Here is a 25,017-nt window from a genome sequence, read left to right on the forward strand (position 1 = left end):
TTTGGGTTCATTGAGAACATGGTTGTTGTTCAATAATAAAATTATTCCTCAAAAATACAACTTGCCTAATAATTCTGCACTCCCTGTATGAGAGTAAGAAAGAAAAGTATATCTTTGTGTCCACCTTTCTCTGTTAATGCCCTACCTGGCCCCCTGGCAAAAGCTTTGCTAGATCCGCCCCTGCACAGTTACCAGCTGTCAGCTACACAAAAAAAGGAGCTTGGTGTTTATTTCTCTCAGAAACAGTTCATAACTTCCCTTCAACTCATTCATGTCACCTAAAAAAAAGGTAAACCTGTTTCTCCATCACCAGTTCAGCTCTGATGATTCAGTAAGGTCATCTCCTGGTTTCGACCAGCCGCTTCTACAGCTGTGGCTCCAGCAAACATCAGCTGATACTAGAAATTAAAATCAAATGAATTCTAACAACAGCTGATCAAGCTTAAACGTGCTGCTGTTGTTTAGCGCGATAAACAAACAAGAGAGAAAAGCCGATCATTGATCAGTTTCATGACTGAAGTTTGAACAGGCGAGAGAATGACAGGGGAGGCTGTCATAAAGTTCAACATCAGTAACTTAGCGCGCACACAGCTGTATAGAAACTCCATCGTGCTAGCTACCACGCAGTACGAGTTATTATAACTGATTGTAAAAAGTCAGCACAACGAAAATAAACTACACCTAAACTCGGTTTATATCTGACCCAAATAGAGTGCAGGTCATAACTTCTTACCTGAAATTCAGTTCACCTCACGCTCCGACCGGCAGCCGCCTGCTTCTCCTGCCTTCGGTTTCCCTGATCCACGATCTACCACCGGTCGATCGGCGGTCGCCTCGCCGCCTAGCTGCCCTCGGTTGTAGCTCCGCGTCAGCGACTACCAAACAACTCAGTTATTTTTTCCACATCGACCAGCATCTGGACAATCCACCGCCTTTCACTGTTTGTACCGTTACTAAAAAAAAACCCTCATCGGCTCATAAAAACGAAAAATAAGTCCAGCTATGACCCTGAGTCAAAAAGACAGCCAGCTCGGGTTAGCTAGCTACCTGTCTAGCTCTTTGCAGGCACCGAAAACATTAGAGCTAATATGGGATGTCTTGGTAACACGAGCAGATATTTGAAGTTTACATCTGGCCAATCCACCACCTTTCACTGTTTATACCGTTACTAAAATGAATAAATAAATAAATCATCGGTCCATATAAACGAAAAATAAGTCCAGCTAAAACACATACTGTCGGCGAGCGACCGGGTGCTGACACGAGTTTCACCCGCCTCAATATAAGCCAAGCCTGGGTGCTTTTTCACGAAGGGTCGCTAGCGGTGCTAGCTAACTATGCTAGCGGCGCTAGCTAGCTAGCCGGCTATCAGCAACACATAAGAGAACTGCTGCTAAATAAACTACACCTAAACTCGGTTTATATCTGACCCAAATAGAGTGCAGGTCATAACTTCTTACCTGAAATTCAGTTCACCTCACGCTCCTGCCTTCGCTTTCCCTGATCCACGATTGACCTCCGCGTTAGCAAACACCGGTAGATCGGCGGTCGCGGCATGTCCTTTCTGTCATACACCGGTGGATAGCTGCCCACTGTTGTAGCTCCGCGTTATAGCACCACCAAACAACTCAGTTATTTTTTCCACATCCAGCTGTAACTCCGATTCTGTGCGAGCATTTGCGAGAGACCGGGGAGGTGAAACGACAGAGAGAGTCCCCTCGCTATCCATTTGCAGCCAAGTGCGGCAGCTAGCTAGGTAGCCGGCTAGCTGTCAGGCAGGACCGACGTCGTCAGAGCACTGTCGCTAAATATGGGATGTCTTGATAAAACAAACAGATATTTGAAGTTTACACACCTACATTCTCGCCTGAAAATATCTTAAAAGTTTATTTTGTGACCTAGAAACACGAATAAAAGACATATAAAACGAAGTGGTGGCCGCCATTGTTCACTCTGTAGAGGCGTGCTATGAATTGTGGGATATGGAGTTTTCAACACAAGGATAAATCTTTTCGGCTGTACTACTCCCGGTATACCACTAGAGAGAGCCAAGACACCACAAATGAAGTCTGTTTATTTGGCGCCAAAAGATGAATTGGCCTAAATTTGTACTAAAATATTAATATTTAAAAAACTATAAAAGTCATAAACACCAAAAGTCACAACATAATAGTCCAGCTCCAGCCGCACAAAATGATCTAACATATGTAATCCTAATGTCAAAACTGTTTGGCAGAGGAGCGCGGGAAAATTTTCACTAAAATATTAATATTTAAAAAACTATAAAATTCATAAACACCAAAAGTCATAGCACACCATTCCAGATCCGGCCGCACAAAATGAGGTAACATATATGAAGCTTGTCTCAAAACTGCGGGGCGTGATACGTGCCGAAATTTAGGCGGAAGATGGAGAATAATAATAACTAGAAAAATTTGCATTTCCTGCGAAAATGCAGTGTGGATGCTGGAACGCTGAAGCTGTCTGCTGAAACTAGCTGAAAAAGCTGAAATGTTGCAGAAATTCTAAAAACTTTGCAGAAGCAAAGGAACTTTGCTAAAATGTAGTGACTTAGCAGAACTGCAATATCTTAGAGGAAACATAATACTTGGCAGAAATACAATAGCATAGCAGAACTTAGCAGAAATATTGTAACTTACCAGAAACACGATAACTTCTCAAAAATACAAGAATTTAGGAGAAATAGTATAAGATAACAGAAAGAATATATTTAGCCAAACATTCTTAAACATTACAGAAATACTATGATTTAGAAAAACAGTACAACATAGCAGAAATGCTGCGATTTACCAGAGATACTGTAATTTACTATTAATATTGAAATTTAAAAAAAAAATACTATGTTTTAGCACAAATATTGTAATTTGACAGAAATACTATCAATCGGCAGAAATACTATGTTTCAGCAGAAATACTCTGGTTTAGCACAAATATTGTAACAAAGCAGTAATACAATTATATAGCAGAAATGCTATATTTAGAAAGAAAAATGTAATATAGCAGAAATACTATGATTTAGCAGAAATACTATAATCAGCACATATACTGTAACATGACAGAAATTCCTCCACTTAGTAGTAATACTGTAACATAAAACAAATGTTATGATTTGGCACAAAAACCATAATTTGGCAAAATACTATGATTTAGCAGAAATACTATGATTGAGCAGAAGTACTAAGATGTAGTAAAAGTACTTTGATTTAACAGAAATACAATTATGGAGGAGTAATACTTTAAAATGGGAGAAATATTGATACACACACACACATACACAGAGCCTAAAGGGAACAGTATTTGTGCCATGGAGTGTTAACAAGAATCTGAGGTCCATATTAGAAAAGCTGCTAAAATCATAAAAGTTTGCAGAATTGTAATAAATGATCAATATGAATTAGTGGTCTGTGATAGTGTATTAATTTGTAGGGAAAAAAAAACATGTTGCCCAAGGTGGAATTGAACCCACGACCTTTGGGTTGCAGACCTGTGTCATTACCAACTGCGCCACTGGGAAAGAGAGCGAATGCCTGGAAAACAGGGTGATGAGCAGTCAGAATTAGATTGCGGTGAGATGCGAAAAACGCTGTTTTTTGGAGTTACAAAACGTCGTGTAACTCAAAAACTAGGTGGACTAGAAGCATAATTCTTGTACTGGGTGAATCAGCGTACTTTCGTGTACTTTGACTGTGATTTGCATTGCTCTTTGTACATCTGTCGCTGAGATATGACGAGAGAAGAAAGGGCAGACCTCAGATATGATTGGCTGGCTGGGAAGCCGTGCAGGCCCTGATATGTAAATTTTATATGTATCAGTCCTCACAGAGGATTAGCCGCCTGGGGACCTGGCAGAAATATATACAAATAGTATGATTAAGCATAAATACCACATTTAGTAGAAATACTATGTTTTAGCACAAATACTATAAAATGGCAGAAATACTATAATTAAGCAGAAATACTATATTTGGCAGAAACACTATATTTAGTACAAATCTTATGAAATAGCAGAAATAGTATGATTTAGCAGAAATGCTGTATTTGGCACAAATCTCATAAAATAGCAGAAATAGTATGATTTAGCAGAAATGCTGTATTTAGCACAAATACTGAAAAGCAGCAGAAATGCTATGACTTAGCACAACAGTAATAACTTATAGAAAAATTGGAAAAGCAAAATGGACAGCTGGAAAAATCCTGAACATGCTAAGGGTCCCTCAAATCTAATTGTTAATTGAAAAAAAATCAGCAAAAAAAAGTATAACAGTCACACAATCACAAATATGGGCACATATGGAAACACACATGCACAGAGAGACACACACAGGACCAAATTCAGTCAACCAGTCTAAATATATTGAATTTAAGTGATATAATAAGATGCTCCCATCAAAAGGCTCTCCCTCGCTCTCTCTCTCACACACAAACACACACACACACACACACACACACACACACACACACACACACACACAGCGTAAAGGGAACAGTATTTGTGCCATGGAGTGTTAACAAGAATCTGAGGTCCATATTACAAAAGCTGCTAAAATCATAAAAGGTTGCAGAATTGTAATAAATGATGAATATGAATTAGTGGTCTGTGATAGTGTATTAATTTGTAGGGAAAAAACACATGTTGCCCAAGGTGTAATTGAACCCACGACCTTTGGGTTGCAGACCTGTATCATTACCAACTGCGCCACTGGGAAAGAGAGCGAACGCCTGGAAATCAGGGTGATGAGCAGTCAGAATCAGATTGCGGTGAGAGTCGAAAAACGCCGTTTTTTGCAGTTACAAAACGTCGTGTAACTCAAAAACTAGGTGGACTAGAAGCATAATTCTTGTACTGGGTGAATCAGCGGACTTTGGTGTACTTTGACTGTGATTTGCATTGCTCTTTGTACATCTGTCGCTGAGATATGACGAGAGAAGAAAGGGCAGACCTCAGATATGATTGGCTGGCTGGGAAGCCGTGCAGGCCCTGATATGTATTTGTATGTATGAGTCCTCACAGAGGATTAGCTGCCTGGGGACGTGGCAGAAATATATAGAAATAGTATGATTAAGCATAAATACTACATTTTTTAGAAAAACTATATTAAGCACAAATCCTATAAAAAGCAGAAATACTATATTAAGCAATATAAATATCCTCTAAAAATCCTATAAAAAGCAGTAAAACTGTACTATGATTTGGTAGAAAAACCCTAATTAATCAAAAATACTATATTTGGCAGAAATAGCAGAAACACTATATTTAGCACAAATCTTATGAAATAGCAGACATAGTATGATTTTGCAGAAATGCTGTATTTAGCACAAATCTCATAAAATAGCAGACATAGTATGATTTTGCAGAAATGCTGTATTTAGCACAAATACTGAAAAGCAGCAGAAATGCTATGACTCAACACAATAGTAATAACTTAAACAGAAAAATTGGAAAAGCAAAATGGACAGCTGAAAGAATCCTGAACATGCTAAGGGTCCCTCAAATGTAATTGTTAAATGAAAAAAATCAGCAAAAAAAAAGTATAACAGTGACACAATCACAAATATGGACACATATGGAAACACACATGCACAGAGAGACACACACAGGATCAAATTCAGTCAACCAGTCTAAATATATTGAATTTAAATCATATAATAAGATGCTCCCATAAAAACTCTCTCTCGCCCTCTTTCTCTCTCTCTCTGTCACACACACACATACACACACACACACACACACACACACACACACACACACACAGGGAGAGAAAATCAAGTTTCCAGGTCAGTCAAGCAGCCTGGGAGCTGCTAAATTTGAATCCACCAATCAGAGAGGCTGTGTACTTTTTCCCGCCAAAACAGGTGCACCTGTTTTTACACAGACGCAGCACAGAGACAGGATTTGTGCTGTATATTTTTCATAGTCAGGATTCCCCTCAAACAAATGGCTATAATTTCCTAACCGTAGGGGCTAGAACAGTCATTCTTACACCGTTTTGTTCAGAAGAGATGGGGGGATCTTAAAGTGTTGACAATTTATCATTAAAATCTGAATTATTGAAGATATTTGACTTCTAATGCACCATAACTGAGTAGAGGCAAAGCGAAAACTGCCTTGACTTGCCCTCAAACAATGCTTTCTAACTCTAAATCTATTTGGAGTATCGATATCATTCTTTCACCGTAAGAGACAGCAGGCTTTGGTGAACAGTCATGGAAATTTTCAGGTCTGTGTGTAAATCCATCAAAAAGACATGACGAGAGAAAAAAGTGCCTCATTTCCAGAGTTTGAAATCTGAAGAAATCTGAGCGAGGGACGAATTTCCTACCCTCAAACAAACCCAATTCATGGCCAAATGGTAATAGGTGAGAAAGAAATTCTTGAATTGTGAGCGTCAGGAGTGTCTGAAGATACATTGGCACAAGCCTCATGTCTTAACTTTGCTGCGTTGAGATATGACGATTTGAAAATGCCTCTCATTAGAGAAATCCAGTGGTGATTTTGAACAAGCTCTCCATTGACTTTCTATGCAGTTTTCAGACTTTGTGTTGGTGTGAGGAGATTTGCCAAAATTCTATTATACAGAAATACTGTAATCAGCACATATACTGTAACATTTTAGAAATTCCTCCACTTAGTAGTAATACTATAACATAACACAAATGTTATGATGAGTTGAGCGGCTGGTACTCTGGTGCAGTCAGCACAATCTGGAGCTGAACACTCTTAAAACTGTAGAGATGACAGTGGACTTCAGGAGACATCCCTCAACTCTGCCCCCCTCATCATATCAGACAGCCCTGTGTCGACTGTGGAGATCTTCAAGTTGCTGGGTACCACCATCTCCCAGGACCTGAAGTGGGAGACCAACATCAACTCCATCCTCAAAAAGACCCAGCAGAGGATGTACTTCCTGAGACAACTGGGGAAGTACAGTCTTCCACAGGAGCTGCTGATCCAGTTCTACACTGCAGTCATTGAGTCTGTCCTGTGCTCCTCCATCACAGTCTGGTATGGTGCAGCCACTAAACAGGACAGGTGCAGACTGCAGCGGACTGTACGGGCAGCAGAAAGGATCATCGGCGCCCCCCTGCCCTCCATCCAGGATCTGTACCTCTCAAGAACCAGGAAACGGGCAGGGAAAATCATCACAGACCCCTCACACCCTGGACACAGACTTTTTGATCTGCTGCCCTCTGGCAGACGGTACAGAAGCCTGCAGACCAGGACCACCCGACACAGGAACAGTTTCTTTCCCCTCGCCATCTCCCTTCTAAACAGTTGAACTGTCACACTGCTCCCACTGCCAGACTGCAACTGCACCTTATGTACATTCTGTAGTATTCATTCCACCTCATTTCATTTCTGTATTTTATGTATATACGTTTAGATTAGTTATTTGTAGTTAGGTTACACAGCTTTGTGTATGTATGTGTATGCATGTGTAATGTATATATAGATACGTGTGTGTGTGGGTGCGTGTGTGTGTGTGTGAGATTTACATTGCTGTGCTCGAGAGCCACCATCTACTGGAACCAAATTCCTTGTATTTGTCTGCACATATACTTGGCCAATAAACACGATTCTGATGATTTGGCACAAAAACCATGATTTGGCAAAAATACTATAATTTAGCAGAAATACTATGATTGAGCAGAAGTACTAATATGTAGTAAAAGTACTTTGATTTAAGAGAAATACAATTATGGAGGAGTAATACTTTAAAATGGGAGAAATATTGATACACACACACATTCACAGAACCTAAAGGGAAGAGTATTTGTGCCATGGAGTGTTAAGAAGAATGTGAGGTCCATATTAGAAAAGCTGGTAAAAAGTTTTCATAATTGTAATAAATGATGAATATGAATTAGTGGTCTGTGATAGTGTATTAATTTGTAGGGCAAAAAACATATTGTCGAAGGTGGAGTTGAACCCACGACCTTCGGGTTGCAGACCTGTGTCATTACCAGCTGCGCCAGTGGGAAAGACAGTGAGCTCTTGGGAAACAGGGTGATGAGCAATCAGAATTAGATCGCAGTGAGAGTCAAAGAGCGCCGTTTTTTGGAGTTACAAAACGTCGTGTAACTCAAAAACTAGGTGGACTAGAAGCATAATTCTTGTACTGGGTGAATCAGCGGACTTTGGTGTACTTTGACTGCGATTTTCATTGCTCTTTGTACATCCGTCGCTGAGATATGACGAGAGAAGAAACTGCAGACCTCAGATATGATTGGCTGGCTGGGAAGCTGGCAGAAATATATAGTAATAGTGTGATTAAGCATAAATACTACATTTAGCAGAAATACTGTATTAAGCACAAATCCTATAAAAAGCAGAAATACTATATTAAGCACAAATCCTATAAAAAGCAGAAATACTATATTAAGCAATATAAATATCCTATAAAAATGGTATAAAAAGCAAAAATTCTGTAATATGATTTGGTAGAAAAACTATAATTAATCAGAAATACTATATTGGGCAGAAATACTATATTTAGCACAAATCTTATAAAATAGCAGAAATAGTATGATTCAGCACAATAGTAATAACTTAAACAGAAAAATTGGAAAAGCAAAATGGACAGCTGAAAAAATGCTGAACATGCTAAGGGTCCTTCAAATGTACTTGCTAAATGAAAAAAAAACTCAGCAAAAAAAGTGTAACAGTCACACAATCACAAATATGGAAACATATGGAAACACACATGCACAGAGAGACACACACAGGATCAAATTCAGTCAACCAGTCTAAATATATTGAATTTAAATCATACAATAAGATGCTCCCATAAAAACTCTGTCTCGCCCTCTCTTTCTCTCTCTCTGTCACACACACACACACACACACACACACACACACACACACACACACACACACACAGGGAGAGAGGAGCAACTTGCTAGGTCATTCAAGCAGCCTGGGAGCTGCTAAATTTGAATCCACCAATCAGAGAGGCTGTGTACTTTTTCCCGCCAAAACAGGTGCAGCCGTTTTTACACACACTCAGAACAGAGAGAGGCAGGATTTTTGCAGTCTATTTCTCATAGTGAGGATTCCTCTCAAACAAATGGCTATAATTTCCTAACCGTAGGGGCTAGAACGGTCATTCTTACACCGTTTTGTTCAGAAGAGATGGGGGAATCTTACAGTATTAACAATTTATCATTAAAATATGAATTATTGAAGATATTTGACTTCTAATGCACCATAACTGAGTAGAGGCGAAGCAAAAACTGCCTTGACTTGCCCTCAAACAACGCTTTCTAACTCTAAATCTATTTGGAGTATCGATATCATTCTTTCACCGTAAGAGACAGCAGGCTTTGGTGAACAGTCATGGAAATTTTCAGGTCTCTGTGGAAATCCAACAAAAAGATATGATGAGAGAAAAAAGTGGTTCATTTCCAGAGTTTGAAATCTGAAGAAATCTGAGCGAAGGATGAATTTCCTACCCTCAAACAAGTCTAACTCATCTCAGAACGGTAATAGGTAAGAAAAAAATTCTTGAATTGTGAGCGTCAGGAGTGTCTGAAGATATACTGGGACAAGCCTCATGTTTTAACTTCGCTTCGTTAAGGAGATATGACGATTCGAATATGCCTCTCATTACAGAAATCAAGCGGTGATTTTGAACAAACTCTCCATTGACTTTCTATGGAGAGTTTTCAGAGTTCGTGTTGGTCTGAGGAGATTTGCCAAAATTCTATAAATCTCACAACAATGATGGTGACATTTTCGGAAAGCCAGCAAAAATGCCTACGTTTTGATGTATAATTTGTGGAAGTTGAGTGAAAACTGAGCAAGTAGCAAGAAGTTGTTCGGACATGAAGAGAAGACTGCGAAACCTACAGTGGCACACTGGAAGCCAAGTGCATAGCAACCATAACAACGCATGTATTTTCTGAAAAATCACAATTTTGCAACTCAAAACTTTAAGAGGGATAAAAGTAAAACTGTAACAGATATGAAAAAGCTGAATCATTCATGAATAGCCCAATAATTTGTGAACATTTTAAAGTTTGAATGGTTGTTCTACGTGAAAGTAGGAAAAAGTAGTTAAGTTTCAAAAACAAGCAAGTTTTAGCAGAATTGCGGAAGTTTCCCATTCATTTCAATGGGACAAATTAAAGGAAAAAAGCTTAATATTTTAAAAAGTATAAGAGCAAAAAATACCAAAAGTCATAGCCATCATTAGCAGAAATAGCAGAATAGTTTAAAATTTGAACGGTGAAAATCGGCTGAAAATTGTGGACGTAGTTAAGTGCCAAAAAAAGTGCAAAAATTGGCAACTAGAATAATAAAGTAGGATAAAGAATAAAGAGAAACAGGAAAACAATAGTGTGGATGCCTCCAGCATCCACACAATAATAATAACTAGAAAGCGAAAATTTCAGAAGAAATTTTATGTGTGCCTATGCCGCTGCTAATCACTGTAGTTGCCATTCATACGGCTACAGACAGCAAAACTCAGAAGAGCAGCCATTCTCCACCATGAACTATGGTAAAAACAAACACCGCTCACGCTTCACAGATAACAGCTTACAGTTTTGTGTAAAGATGAAGTTACTTCGTACAGCGCTGATTTGCAGACGCTGTGCACACAGGTTCATGAGCAGAAGTCCCATTGTACCACGGCAGATCCGACAATGTTTGCATGAACACGCTTTGAAGCATTACGTTATGGACCACTTTTCACACATGGTTGGTGTACCCAAACAGCCGGCTGTAGCTTTTCAACTCACAGCCCGACACACACCCAAAAAACAGCCGAGAGAGCACAGACTACGCCCAAGAGGCGTGATTGCAGGTGCCGCTCAGGTGGGTCCACCTCCCCTGCAGCGGCACTGCAGACCACGCCCCGCCACACACATCAAACACGTAAAATAAATATTTATGCACTTTTGCATTCACTTTTTGTTTTTTGTTATTTTTACACAGTGTTCTGAATGATGAACAATGGTCTACAGCCAATCTTGTGTATTATTATACAAACTTTGGTTGTAAGATTCAGATAACTATTTAATAAAAGCTAAATATTTTATATGAGAGTAAGAAAGAAAAGTATATCTTTGTGTCCACCTTTCTCTGTTAATGCCCTACCTGGCCCCCTGGCAAAAGCTTTGCTAGATCCGCCCCTGCACAGTTACCAGCTGTCAGCTACACAAAAAAAGGAGCTTGGTGTATATTTGTCTGTCAGAAACAGTTCATAACTTCCCTTCAACTCATTCATGTCACCTAAGGGTAAACCTGTTTCTCCATCACCAGTTCAGCTCTGATGATTCAGTAAGGACATCTCCTGATTTCATCTTCATGCTCCAGCAAACATCAGCTGATACTAGAAATTAAAATCAAAAGAATTCTAACAACAGCTGATCAAGCTTAAACGTGCTGCTGTTGTTTAGCGCGATAAACAAACAAGAGAGAAAAGCCGATCATTGATCAGTTTCGTGACTGAAGTTTCAACAGGCGAGAGAATGACAGGGGAGGCTGTCATAAAGTTCAACATCGGTAACTTAGCGCGCACACAGCTGTATACAAACTCCGTAGTGCTAGCTAGCACGCAGTACGAGTTATTGTAAGTGATTGAAAAAGTCAGCACAACGAAAATAAACTACACCTAAACTCGGTTTATATCTGACCCAAATACAGTGCAGGTCATAACTTCTTACCTGAAATTCAGTTCACCTCACGCTCCTGCCTTCGCTTTCCCTGATCCACGATTGACCTCCGCGTTGGCAAACACCGGTCGATCGGCGGTAGCCTCACCGCCTTGTATGTCTCGTTGGCGGCATGTCCTTTCTGTCACACACCGGTGGATAGCTGCCCTCTGTTGTAGCTCCACCACCAAACAACTCAGTTATTTTTTCCACATCGACCAGCATCATCGGCCCATATAAACGAAAAATAAGTCCAGCTAAGACACAGACCCTTGCCGAGCGATCGAGCGATTAAACAAATTTTAGCCACCTCACTATCAGCCAAGCCTGGGTGGTTTTTCACGAAGGGTCGCTAGCCGCGCTAGCTAGCTAAGCTAGCGGCGCTAGCTAGCTAGCCAGCCGGCTATCAGCAACACGTAAGAGAACTGTTGCTAAATAAACTACACCTAAACTCGGTTTATATCTGACCCAAATAGAGTGCAGGTCATAACTTCTTACCTGAAATTCAGTTCACCTCACGCTCCTGCCTTCGCTTTCCCTGATCCACGATTGACCTCCGCGTTAGCAAACACCGGACGATCGGCGGTAGCCTCACCGCCTTGTATGTCTCGTTCGCGGCATGTCCTTTCTGTCACACACCGGTGGATAGCTGCCCTCTGTTGTAGCTCCACCACCAAACAACTCAGTTATTTTTTCCACATCGACCAGCATCATCAGCCCATATAAACGAAAAATAAGTCCAGCTAAGACACAGACCCTTGCCGAGCGATCGGGCGATTAAACAAATTTTAGCCACCTCACTATCAGCCAAGCCTGGGTGGTTTTTCACGAAGGGTCGCTAACCGCGCTAGCTAGCTAAGCTAGCGGCGCTAGCTAGCTAGCCAGCCGGCTATCAGCAACACGTAAGAGAACTGTTGCTAAATAAACTACACCTAAACTCGGTTTATATCTGACCCAAATAGAGTGCAGGTCATAACTTCTTACCTGAAATTCAGTTCACCTCACGCTCCTGCCTTCGCTTTCCCTGATCCACGATTGACCTCCGCGTTAGCAAACACCGGACGATCGGCGGTAGCCTCACCGCCTTGTATGTCTCGTTCGCGGCATGTCCTTTCTGTCACACACCGGTGGATAGCTGCCCTCTGTTGTAGCTCCACCACCAAACAACTCAGTTATTTTTTCCACATCGACCAGCATCATCGGCCCATATAAACGAAAAATAAGTCCAGCTAAGACACAGACCCTTGCCGAGCGATCGGGCGATTAAACAAATTTTAGCCACCTCACTATCAGCCAAGCCTGGGTGGTTTTTCACGAAGGGGCGCTAGCTAGCTAAGCTAGCGGCGCTAGCTAGCTAGCCAGCTATCAGCAACACTTAAGAGAATTGTCGCTAATATGGGATGTCTTGATAAAACGAGCAGATATTTGAAGTTTACACACCTACATTCTCGCCTGAAAATATCTTAAAAGTGTATTTTGTGACCTAGAAACACGAATAAAAGACATATAAAACGAAGTGGTGTCCGCCATTGTTTGACTCGGTAGAGGCATGCTATGAATTGTGGGATATGTAGTTTTCACCAAGCATGGCACCCTTTAGGCCGTACTACTCCCGGTATACCACTAGAGAGAGCCAACACACCACAAATGAAGTCTGTTTCTATGGTGCCAAAAGCAGAATCTTTCTCAGGAGCCTAGAAATTGGCCCAAATTTGCACTAAAATCTAAATATTTCAAAAACTATAAAAGTTATAAACACCAAAAGTCACACCATACTAGCCCAGCTCCAGCCGCACAAAATGATGTAACATATGTACCCCTATTGTCAAAACTGTTTGGCAGAGGAGCGCGGGAAAATTTTCACTAAAATATTAATATTTAAAAAACTATAATAGTCATAAACACCAAAAGTCATAGCACACCATTCCAGATCCAGCCGCACAAAATGAGGTAACATATATGAAGCTTTTCTCAAAACTGCGGGGCGTGATACGTGCCGAAATTTAGGCGGAAGATGGAGAATAATAATAATAATAATAACTAGAAAGCGAAAATTTCAGAAGAAATTTTATGTGTGCCTATGCCGCTGCTAATCACTGTAGTTTGCTATTCATACGGCTACAGAGAGCAAAACTCAGAAGAGCAGCCATTCTCCACCATGAACTATGGTAAAAACAAACACCGCTCACGCTTCACAGATGACAGCTTACAGTTTTGTGTAAAGATGAAGTTACTTTGTACAGCGCCGATTTGCAGACGCTGTGCACACAGGTTCATGAGCAGAAGTCCCATTGTACCACGGCAGACCCGACAATGTTTGCATGAACACACTTTGAAGCATTACATTATAGACCACTTTTCACACATGCATTCACTTTTTGTTTTTTGTTATTTTTACACAGTGTTCTGAATTATGAACAATGGTCTACAGCCAATCCTGTGTATTATTATACAAACTTTGGTTGTGAGATTCAGATAACTATTTAATAAAAGCTAAATATTTTATATGAGAGTAAGAAAGAAAAGTATATCTTTGTGTCCACCTTTCTCTGTTAATGCCCTAGCTTCCCCCCCCCCTAAAAGCTTTGCTAGATCCGCCCCTGCACAGTTACCAGCTGTCAGCTACACAAAAAAGGAGCTTGGTCTTTGTCTCTCAGAAACAACTCATAACTTCCCTTCAACTCATTCATGTCACCTAAAGTGTAAACCTGTTTCTCCATCACCAGTTCAGCTCTGATGATTCAGTAAGGACATCTCCTGATTTCATCTTCATGCTCCAGCAAACATCAGCTGATACTAGAAATTAAAATCAAAAGAATTCTAACAACAGCTGATCAAGCTTAAACGTGCTGCTGTTGTTTAGCGCGATAAATAAGAGCGAACAGCCGATCATTGATCAGTTTCATGATTGACGTTTCAACACGCGAGAGAATGACAGGGGAGGCTTCGTAACGACAGAATAAATCATGTTTTCTCTGAATGTGGGACGATTCCGTTTGTACGGCACGGCAACTCTATGAACTAACCCTAATGAATAAAATAAAGTCCAACGTCAGTAACTTAGTACGCACACAGCTGTATATAAACTCCCGTGGCATTACGATTGTAAAAGGTCAACGAAAATAAATTACACCTAAACTCGGTTTATATCTGACCCAAATAGAGAGCGACCGGGTGCTGACACGAGTTTCACCCGCCTCAATATAAGCCAAGCCTGGGTGCTTTTTCACGAAGGGTTGCTAGCGGCGCGAGCTAACTATGCTAGCGGCGCTAGCTAGCTAGCCGGCTATCAGCAACACATAAGAGAACTGCTGCTAAATAAACTACACCTAAACTCGGTTTATATCTGACCCAAATAGAGAGCGACCGGGTGCTGACACGAGTTTCACCCGCCTCAATATAAGCCAAGCCTGGGTGCTTTTTCACGAAGGGTTGCTAGCGGCGCGAGCTAACTATGCTAGCGGCGCTAGCTAGCTAGCCGGCTATCAGCAACACATAAGAGAACTGCTGCTAAATAAACTACACCTAAACTCGGTTTATATCTGACCCAAATAGAGTGCAGTTCATAACTTCTTACCTGAAATTCAGTTCACCTCACGCTCCTGCCTTCGCTTTCCCTGATCCATGATTGACCACCGCGTTAGCAATCGCCTGCCCGGCCTCATATGTCTCGTTGGCGGCATGTCCTTTCTGTCACACACCGGTGGGTAGCTGCCCTCTGTTGTAGCTCCACCACCAAACAACTCAGTTATTTTTTCCACATCCAGCTGTAACTCCGATTCTATGCGAGCATTTGCGAGAGACCAGGGAGGTGAAACGACAGAGAGAGTCCCCTCGCTATCCATTTGCAGCCAAGTGCGGCAGCTAGCTAGGTAGCCAGCTAGGTAGCCGGCTAGCTGTCAGGCAGGACCGACGTAGTCAGAGCACTGTCGCTAAATATGGGATGTCTTGATAAAACGAGCAGATATTTGAAGTTTACACACCTGCATTCTCGCCTGAAAATATCTTAAAAGTGTATTTTGTGACCTAGAAACACGAATAAAAGACATATAAAACGAAGTGGTGTCCGCCATTGTTTAACTCGGCAGAGGGGTGCTATGAATTATGGGATATGGAGTTTTGTAACAAGCATACAGATTTTCAGCCGTACTACTCCCGGTATACCACTAGAGAGAGCCAAGACACCACAAATGAAGTCTGTTTATTTGGCGCCAAAAGATGAATTGGCCTAAATTTGTACTAAAATATTAATATTTAAAAAACTATAAAAGTCATAAACACCAAAAGTCACAACATAATAGTCCAGCTCCAGCCGCACAAAATGATCTAACATATGTAATCCTAATGTCAAAACTGTTTGGCAGAGGAGCGCGGGAAAATTTTCACTAAAATATTAATATTTAAAAAACTATAAAATTCATAAACACCAAAAGTCATAGCACACCATTCCAGATCCGGCCGCACAAAATGAGGTAACATATATGAAGCTTGTCTCAAAACTGCGGGGCGTGATACGTGCCGAAATTTAGGCGGAAGATGGAGAATAATAATAATAATAATAATAAGAATAATAAATCCGACGAATAGTAATATGTGTGCCTCTTTCCATAGGCACACATAATAAGAATAATAAATCCGACGAATAGTAATATGTGTGCCTCTTGGCATAGGCACACATAATAAGAATAATAAATCCGACGAATAGTAATATGTGTGCCTCTTGGCATAGGCACACATAATGACAGGACAATAAAAGAATTAAAACAATAACTAAGACCAGTAGCGGTTTTTGATATGGGCAGTTGCCCAGGGCAGCATCGTGGTGGGGGCAGCATCACGGGCATCTCCAAAAAAAGTTGCTCATACCCATGCTGCCCCGACATCATGCCAGCGCATTTTGGGGATTGCATAGGCATCGATTGGTGTTCGCATGGCCATTTGCTAGGAGTAAGGGTGCCCTCCATTTGCGAGGTGCGCCTGCTGCTTGCGGCACAGGGAGGAGAGGGCGGGCCGGCAGGGGATTCTCTGCGTGGCTGGAGCAGCATCTAATAACCAACCCACAAAATAAAACAAAATAAAAAAAAAAAACAACAAACACCAGACATTATGGTACAGACTTAATATTTGTACTGATGTTTTTTCGAAATTCTACGCAAAAAAGTGAGTGCGAGAGCCCTCGGTGCGCCTGCTCGCTGCTGTGCTGAAGTCAAAGTAAACTTTATTGTCATCTCCGCTACATACAGTCCAGTATATAGAGAGACGAGACAACGAGGCTCCAGTTACAGCAGTGCAAGTAAACAAACAATAAATATAAGAAGAGTAAGAAAATAAATATACACTTTAGGACTAGGGGTAAAGGGATCAATAACAATTTAAAATTTATAATTTACAGTTTGATGATTTAAAGTCTCATACAACGCGTCGAAAGGGGAGGAGAGCCGGCTGCTTCCAAACAGAGCACATGTCATTTATAATGTTATCAATCCAAGCCCATTATGTATTCATGATTTGAATCCTGGGCTGTGTTAAATTGCAGAAATAAACCCTAGACAAAGTGAATCTGTGAACTAAGGTGTAGGTCTATTAGGTGATGCTGTGGTGATCCTCGGGTTGGGGGATGGGTGTTCATACTGGTGTGCAAAATTAAAACCAATGAAAGATGGACAAGAAAAGTTCAAAGCCATCAGGTGCTCAGTTTAGAAAAAAGAGAAAAGAAGAGGACGAGAAATGAGCAAAAGTTACAGGTAAGCAGATGTGTCATTGGATAATGGCAGGTCATGTATCCTGAAACAATCAGAATCAGAATACTTTATTAATCCCCAAGGAAATTATGTGGATTACAGTTGCTCCAAGACGAAATGGTAAAAATAGTAACAGTAACAGACTAAACTCCAAACAATACATTATGTCACAGATTTTACACATTTAAGAAATAGCACAGTTTCTGTTTTGCCTGTTAGTACTCCCTGTCAGTTTTCTTACCTGATTCTTCCTGACCTTGTACTTTCTCCTCATGTTCTCCTCTTTCCTCTCTCCCTCTTTGGACTGACAATCATACACAAATAGATTGTATTCAATTACATTTTTATAAAAACATACTATTAAGATTACTAATAAAAAAGTCCTCTCTCAGTGTACTTTTAACCAAAAGGCAAATAACCAAACCACATGTACATCTAATAAAGGATATAAATATTGAAACACTGATCCAACATTATCCTTTATTGATGGATCATTTGATCTTACACTTTTACCTGAATGTGGCTCCTGTTTTTGAAAAAACTTCCTCATATCCAATATGAACCTGGCTGTCTCTCTGCACACACACACACACACACACACACACACACAACAGGAGTTATAAGGTTAATGGGTATCCAGTCAGTTAGCTAGTTAGTACCTTGGGTTCAATATGCACATATGATAAAATAACCAGTTTCTCTCATTACATTTCAAACAGGACAGTGGTAACAACAGCAGGCTACGGACAATTTTAAATTTTAGATTTTAAATAGGCTATATACATTTCAATGGGAGCAACGGGACGGTCAAATATCGCTGATTTTACTACAGAGCAGGACGGATTGTAGGGTAGCAAACATCGTCGGGAAACACGTTTTCAACACTGCAGGTTACCTGGGTGTAATGTTTTTCAGCTAAAAAGAAACATGGTCTGACTCCTACCTAACTATATAAAGAGTAACTGAAGGTTAAATGCAGCTAACATGTCCTGTTTTAAGCCAGGCACTAACACATCCGCTCCGCTGCGTCTCAGCCACTATCGCTCTGACAGCAACGCAACGGCGCTAGAGCCAGAGTACCTGAGCTGGAACAAACCATTTTGGGAGGGGGGGTTATCTATACTTTTGTTGTTAAAATGTTCCATCTCAATTAAGTACTGGATGCTTTTTATATTTTTAGTAGTGTGCCACACAAACAACAAATATTGTCAAAAAAGTAAGAAATCTTTGGGGGTGCTTTGATTCATTTTGGGGGTGCTGAAAAAATGGGCTAAAATCCCCCCTGCTCTACAGCCTGTTGTTTCTTAGATTCAGCCATGAAACTGAATTTAAAACAAAACATAGATGACATTCCGTCGCCTCGGCAACCACCAAGATCCCACTGCCTACAGACATTCAGTAACTCTCATTGGATAGTGTCAATAAATATCTTTCACTAAATATGAAAGTTTTCTACCTGTCCTAGTTTACATCATGAAAGAAGTTATTATGCATGAGAATCTCTAGAATGTCAAATACTTTCCACTAAACAGTCATCTTCTAGTTTGGTTAGGTTTTTTTAACAACCATTTTAAAAAAAAACATATTTTGCTTTTGTTTTATTTTTTACTGCAATTCCTGTAGAGTAGTTTTTATAGTGTTAATTCAGTATGTGCTACAAAATAAAAGCCTTTCCTTTACAGTAGGTTTGTGGGCATTTTATTTTGAATTGTTCCAATCATGGCACTTCAAAGGAACAGCACTTCAAAGGGACAGCCCGTGATGTCACAGTGCACATTCTACGGGCAAATCCCTTAAATAGGAGAGACATTCAACCAACTTTAGTGGATCTCGGATGGCAGAAACACAAAACAACCTGGTTGTTAAAACAAAGACAAGGCAGACGCAGAGAAACGCAGACGCAAACGCTGACACATTTACAATGGCAGAAGCACAAACGGAAATGGTCATCACACCAAAAATAACAATCTTGCAAAGGCCAAAACCTGAGCTTGAAAAAGCCGCACAACCAAATCCTGAAAAGTCTCCTGTGGCACAACCACAAAAGGAAATGGTTGTGAAACCAAAGAAACAAAAAAAGGAAAAACAGAAAAGAGTGGCTGAAGAACCAAGAAGACCAATTACTCGGGCATATGCCCGGGCTCTTCTTGAAGCTCAAAACAACATGGGTGATGGAGCAAACCCGAAAAATGAAGGAATGCAAGAAAACACTGAAGCCACTCCTGAAAGGGAAAAAGCTGAATCCCTCACCATTTCAAATGCAAAGGAGGACAAGAATATGGAGAGAGAGGGAAATGTGAATAAGCCCCGCAGACCAAACCCTGGGCCTAATGGAGGGACTTGGCAATATCAACCCAATCCCACATTTAGACCCCATCAGGGCAGTGTCCAGTTTAATCCCTGGCATGAGATTGCTGCTCTCAGACAGCAACTGGAAGCCTCCCAATACCATCAGAATAACCTTTACTGGAATATGGTAGCTGCAAACAAGAGGGCCTCTTATCACCAGTTTCAGGTGAACAAACTTCATGCACAAATGCACGAGAACAAGAGAAGTCATGAGGAAACGATTAAAGACCTCATAGAGCAGCTGGAGGAGGCTTCTAGTAATAAGCCCAATGACATCAGTGAGACAGAGGCTCTCACAAATGACAGTGAAGCTATTGTCAAACTGGATGAGGTGATGGTTGCCCTGCAGGAACAAATCAGCCACCCTACCACAGAGCAGTGTGTGGAGTCTGCCACTCCAACCACAGAGGCTTCACACACAGACTCTGTAGGACTGATGTCCTCTAAGGAGGCTGAATTTGAGGTCCAATGTAGAATTCAGCAAGAGCAGATTGAGATGCTCCAGAAACAGCTCCTAGCAGCTCAAAATCAGCTCAAAGAACAGGCCATTAAACATAGGCAGGAGCAGGAGACACTCAACACAGAAATTAGTGACCTCAAATCCCAGCTCTGCTCCAACAAATCCCTTCATGATTTGAAGGTTGAGACTCGTGAGCGAGAGCTGGAAGAAGCCAAAGCTTCCTCACTTAAAATCCCACAGCAGCAAAAAGAACAAAATTCCACCGCTGCAAATGAAATGCATAAATGTGAGCCTCTGAAAGCAAAAGACACTGGAGAACAGGAGAAGATGGAAAAAGAGGACTCACTGCCATCCACTGCAATGTCTCTGCAGAAGCCTCTGGAAGAAAAAGGCACCACAGAACAACAGAAGATAGAAAAAGAAGAGTCAGCTGCATTCTCTGTACAGGAATCTTCGAACGAACAGAAAATGCTCACTACCAAGGTGGGTGAACTCGAGACTGAAGTTAAGAGCCTGCCGGAGATACTGCCAATTAAGAAGAAGAAGAACAAGAAGAAGCAGAACAGGCAGCGTCTCCAATTTCACCTAATTGGTCTCAACACCACGTCCTAAAAGTCATATTTATATACAACTAAATTGTCAGTGAACATTTGAAGCCCACTCGGTCGAGACAGAAGGCCACCCCTTCCTGAGCCCGGTTCTGTCAGAGGTTTCTTCCTATTAAGAGGGAGTTTTTCCTCTCCACTGTCGCCAAGTGCTTGCTCATAGGGGATTTGGGGGCTTTTTTTTTTTAACACCAACCACTGATAAGCTCACTGACATCAAATTTAGGACTCAGCAAATATGGAAATGGATGATTCGTCATCAAGTGAGGAATCATCCATTTAAAACATATTTGCTGAGTCATATTTAGTTGTATATAAATATGATTTCAGCGGTACTAAGGCCAATCACAGACTCATTTGGACAATTGTGAAAAAAATAAATTGGAAAAATTGAAAAAAAAAATAGTTGTGTCATTGTTTCATATAGATTTCAAATAACATACCATTTGATGTCAACATACTTTTGTTACACATGCAGTGCTCGTGGTCTTATATTCTTATGATCCTGTTCATTTGATGAGTATATCCTTCTGCCTTGCTTCACATATTTACTGCTGCTTGGCTAGCTTTAGTCATGCTAGCATCAGCACAGGTAGAAACAGATACACATCAGAGACATCACATGTAGCTCGTGTTTATGTTCAGAGTGACATCTGATTTAAAAGCAGGGAGCAAAGCACTTAGCAGCATATCAGTCAGCATAGAAAACAAATGCCATAAATGTCATCAATTAGGCTGGAATAATTTGCTTGTAGTGGGCTGTATTGTAAGTGCTTTACATTTCAGCATGACATCCTGTATGTGTCCAACATTGAGGACATTCTAAGAAAAGCTGGTCATTTTCTTAGAATGGCGCTAAAGATAAAACCAAAACAAAACCAAACTTTCATAAGAAATCTTTATTCTGCAATAACAGACATTAAAAACCATTAATGTTATCATTAAAAATATTAAAATGTGAAGTAATCATCATTTTTGCACAAAATCAAAATAATCTGTTTATGCAGTACCAGGTGCTGTAATCTTTTCCACTCTGTTATGCTCAATCGCTGCATCTTCATGTAAGACACGTTTGTTTGTGTGATCTTTAAAGCGGTTCTTCTAAAAAGTTATGCAATCTAGGATTTGGAATGCTGATTGCTTCAAGCTGCAGCAAGATGTATTTTTGATACATTCAGCCGTGCGTATTTTATACTGTAATTATTCCTGTTAAGAGTATCTGGAATATGCACTTCTTACAGTTGCCATGTTACACAGTACCCTGCTCAAATGTAGGTAATGTTAGACATGATTCTCCTGGAATTAGACCTCAGTACTGTTAAAGTTGACTTACTGACCCGTTGCTGTGCCAATAAAAGTGCAAAAACTAAGAGTGCTTCTGGTGTCTTGCTTTAAGATAAAGTCCCACATTTTTTGTAGCTTTTTGAACAGATGGTGTCTTGTTCTCAGCAATTTTTTCTAATTATTGATCTCAGAGTTGAGATTTAATTCTTATATTTAGCTCAATCAAGAAAGAAACAAATCAGACTCTTTCCTTGTAATAAGTCAAATTTTCTTCAATTAAGCATAAATTTTAGACAGTTTTGTCTAGTTAAACGGCATTGATTCATTTGCTAGTTTTAACAATTCTATTCAAGCAACTTTTGCTCACCCCATTGGCAGATTTTTTTCTCAAAACAAGAAACTATCGTCAGATTTAAGAATATTTGGCTTGTTTCAAGTATAACTGTTTTTGCAGTGCAGGATCTCAGTCAGGGTGGTACACTGGAAAACTCAAAATCTTACCAAGTATATTTGTCTTGTTTCTAGTCAAAATATTTAATCACAGCATTAACAAATGTCAATGAGATCTTAACAGTTGGGGATTTTGCTCACAGATGTATATGACAACTCAGGTTTGTGGCATTAAATTTGTATTGTAATTTTAAAATGTAATACATAGGTCAAGGTCAAGGTCAAATTTATTCATATAGCACATTTCCAAACAGACGATGCTGCACAAAGTGCTTAACAATATAAAAATGTCATTAAAAGAAACAATGTAAAACAATAATAACAATATAAAACAATGACAGGACAATAAAAGAATTAAACAATAACTAAGACCAGTAGCGGTTTTTGATATGGGCAGTTGCCCAGGCAGCATCGTGGTGGGGCAGCATCACGGGCATCTCCAAAAAAGTTGCTCATACCCATGCTGCCCCGACATCATGCCAGCGCATTTTGGGGATTGCATAGGCATCGATTGGTGTTCGCATGGCCATTTGCTAGGAGTAAGGGTGCCCTCCATTTGCGAGGTGCGCCTGCTGCTTGCGGCACAGGGAGGAGAGGGCGGGCCGGCAGGGATTCTCTGCGTGGCTGGAGCAGCATCTAATAACCAACCCACAAAATAAAACAAAATAAAAAAAAAAAACAACAAACACCAGACATTATGGTACAGACTTAATATTTGTACTGATGTTTTTTCGAAATTCTACGCAAAAAAGTGAGTGCGAGAGCCCTCGGTGCGCCTGCTCGCTGCTGTGCTGAAGTCAAAGTAAACTTTATTGTCATCTCCGCTACATACAGTCCAGTATATAGAGAGACGAGACAACGAGGCTCCAGTTACAGCAGTGCAAGTAAACAAACAATAAATATAAGAAGAGTAAGAAAATAAATATACACTTTAGGACTAGGGGTAAAGGGATCAATAACAATTTAAAATTTATAATTTACAGTTTGATGATTTAAAGTCTCATACAACGCGTCGAAAGGGGAGGAGAGCCGGCTGCTTCCAAACAGAGCACATGTCATTTATAATGTTATCAATCCAAGCCCATTATGTATTCATGATTTGAATCCTGGGCTGTGTTAAATTGCAGAAATAAACCCTAGACAAAGTGAATCTGTGAACTAAGGTGTAGGTCTATTAGGTGATGCTGTGGTGATCCTCGGGTTGGGGGATGGGTGTTCATACTGGTGTGCAAAATTAAAACCAATGAAAGATGGACAAGAAAAGTTCAAAGCCATCAGGTGCTCAGTTTAGAAAAAAGAGAAAGAAGAGGACGAGAAATGAGCAAAAGTTACAGGTAAGCAGATGTGTCATTGGATAATGGCAGGTCATGTATCCTGAAACAATCAGAATCAGAATACTTTATTAATCCCCAAGGAAATTATGTGGATTACAGTTGCTCCAAGACGAAATGGTAAAAATAGTAACAGTAACAGACTAAACTCCAAACAATACATTATGTCACAGATTTTACACATTTAAGAAATAGCACAGTTTCTGTTTTGCCTGTTAGTACTCCCTGTCAGTTTTCTTACCTGATTCTTCCTGACCTTGTACTTTCTCCTCATGTTCTCCTCTTTCCTCTCTCCCTCTTTGGACTGACAATCATACACAAATAGATTGTATTCAATTACATTTTTATAAAAACATACTATTAAGATTACTAATAAAAAAGTCCTCTCTCAGTGTACTTTTAACCAAAAGGCAAATAACCAAACCACATGTACATCTAATAAAGGATATAAATATTGAAACACTGATCCAACATTATCCTTTATTGATGGATCATTTGATCTTACACTTTTACCTGAATGTGGCTCCTGTTTTTGAAAAAACTTCCTCATATCCATTATGAACCTGGCTGTCTCTCTGCACACACACACACACACACACACACACACACACACACACACACACACACACACACACACACACACACAACAGGAGTTATAAGGTTAATGGGTATCCAGTCAGTTAGCTAGTTAGTACCTTGGGTTCAATATGCACATATGATAAAATAACCAGTTTCTCTCATTACATTTCAAACAGGACAGTGGTAACAACAGCAGGCTACGGACAATTTTAAATTTTAGATTTTAAATAGGCTATATACATTTCAATGGGAGCAACGGGACGGTCAAATATCGCTGATTTACTACAGAGCAGGACGGATTGTAGGGTAGCAAACATCGTCGGGAAACACGTTTTCAACACTGCAGGTTACCTGGGTGTAATGTTTTTCAGCTAAAAAGAAACATGGTCTGACTCCTACCTAACTATATAAAGAGTAACTGAAGGTTAAATGCAGCTAACATGTCCTGTTTTAAGCCAGGCACTAACACATCCGCTCCGCTGCGTCTCAGCCACTATCGCTCTGACAGCAACGCAACGGCGCTAGAGCCAGAGTACCTGAGC

Source organism: Oreochromis niloticus, linkage group LG18 (assembly GCF_001858045.2).
Source record: "Oreochromis niloticus isolate F11D_XX linkage group LG18, O_niloticus_UMD_NMBU, whole genome shotgun sequence".
Lineage (NCBI taxonomy): Eukaryota > Metazoa > Chordata > Actinopteri > Cichliformes > Cichlidae > Oreochromis > Oreochromis niloticus.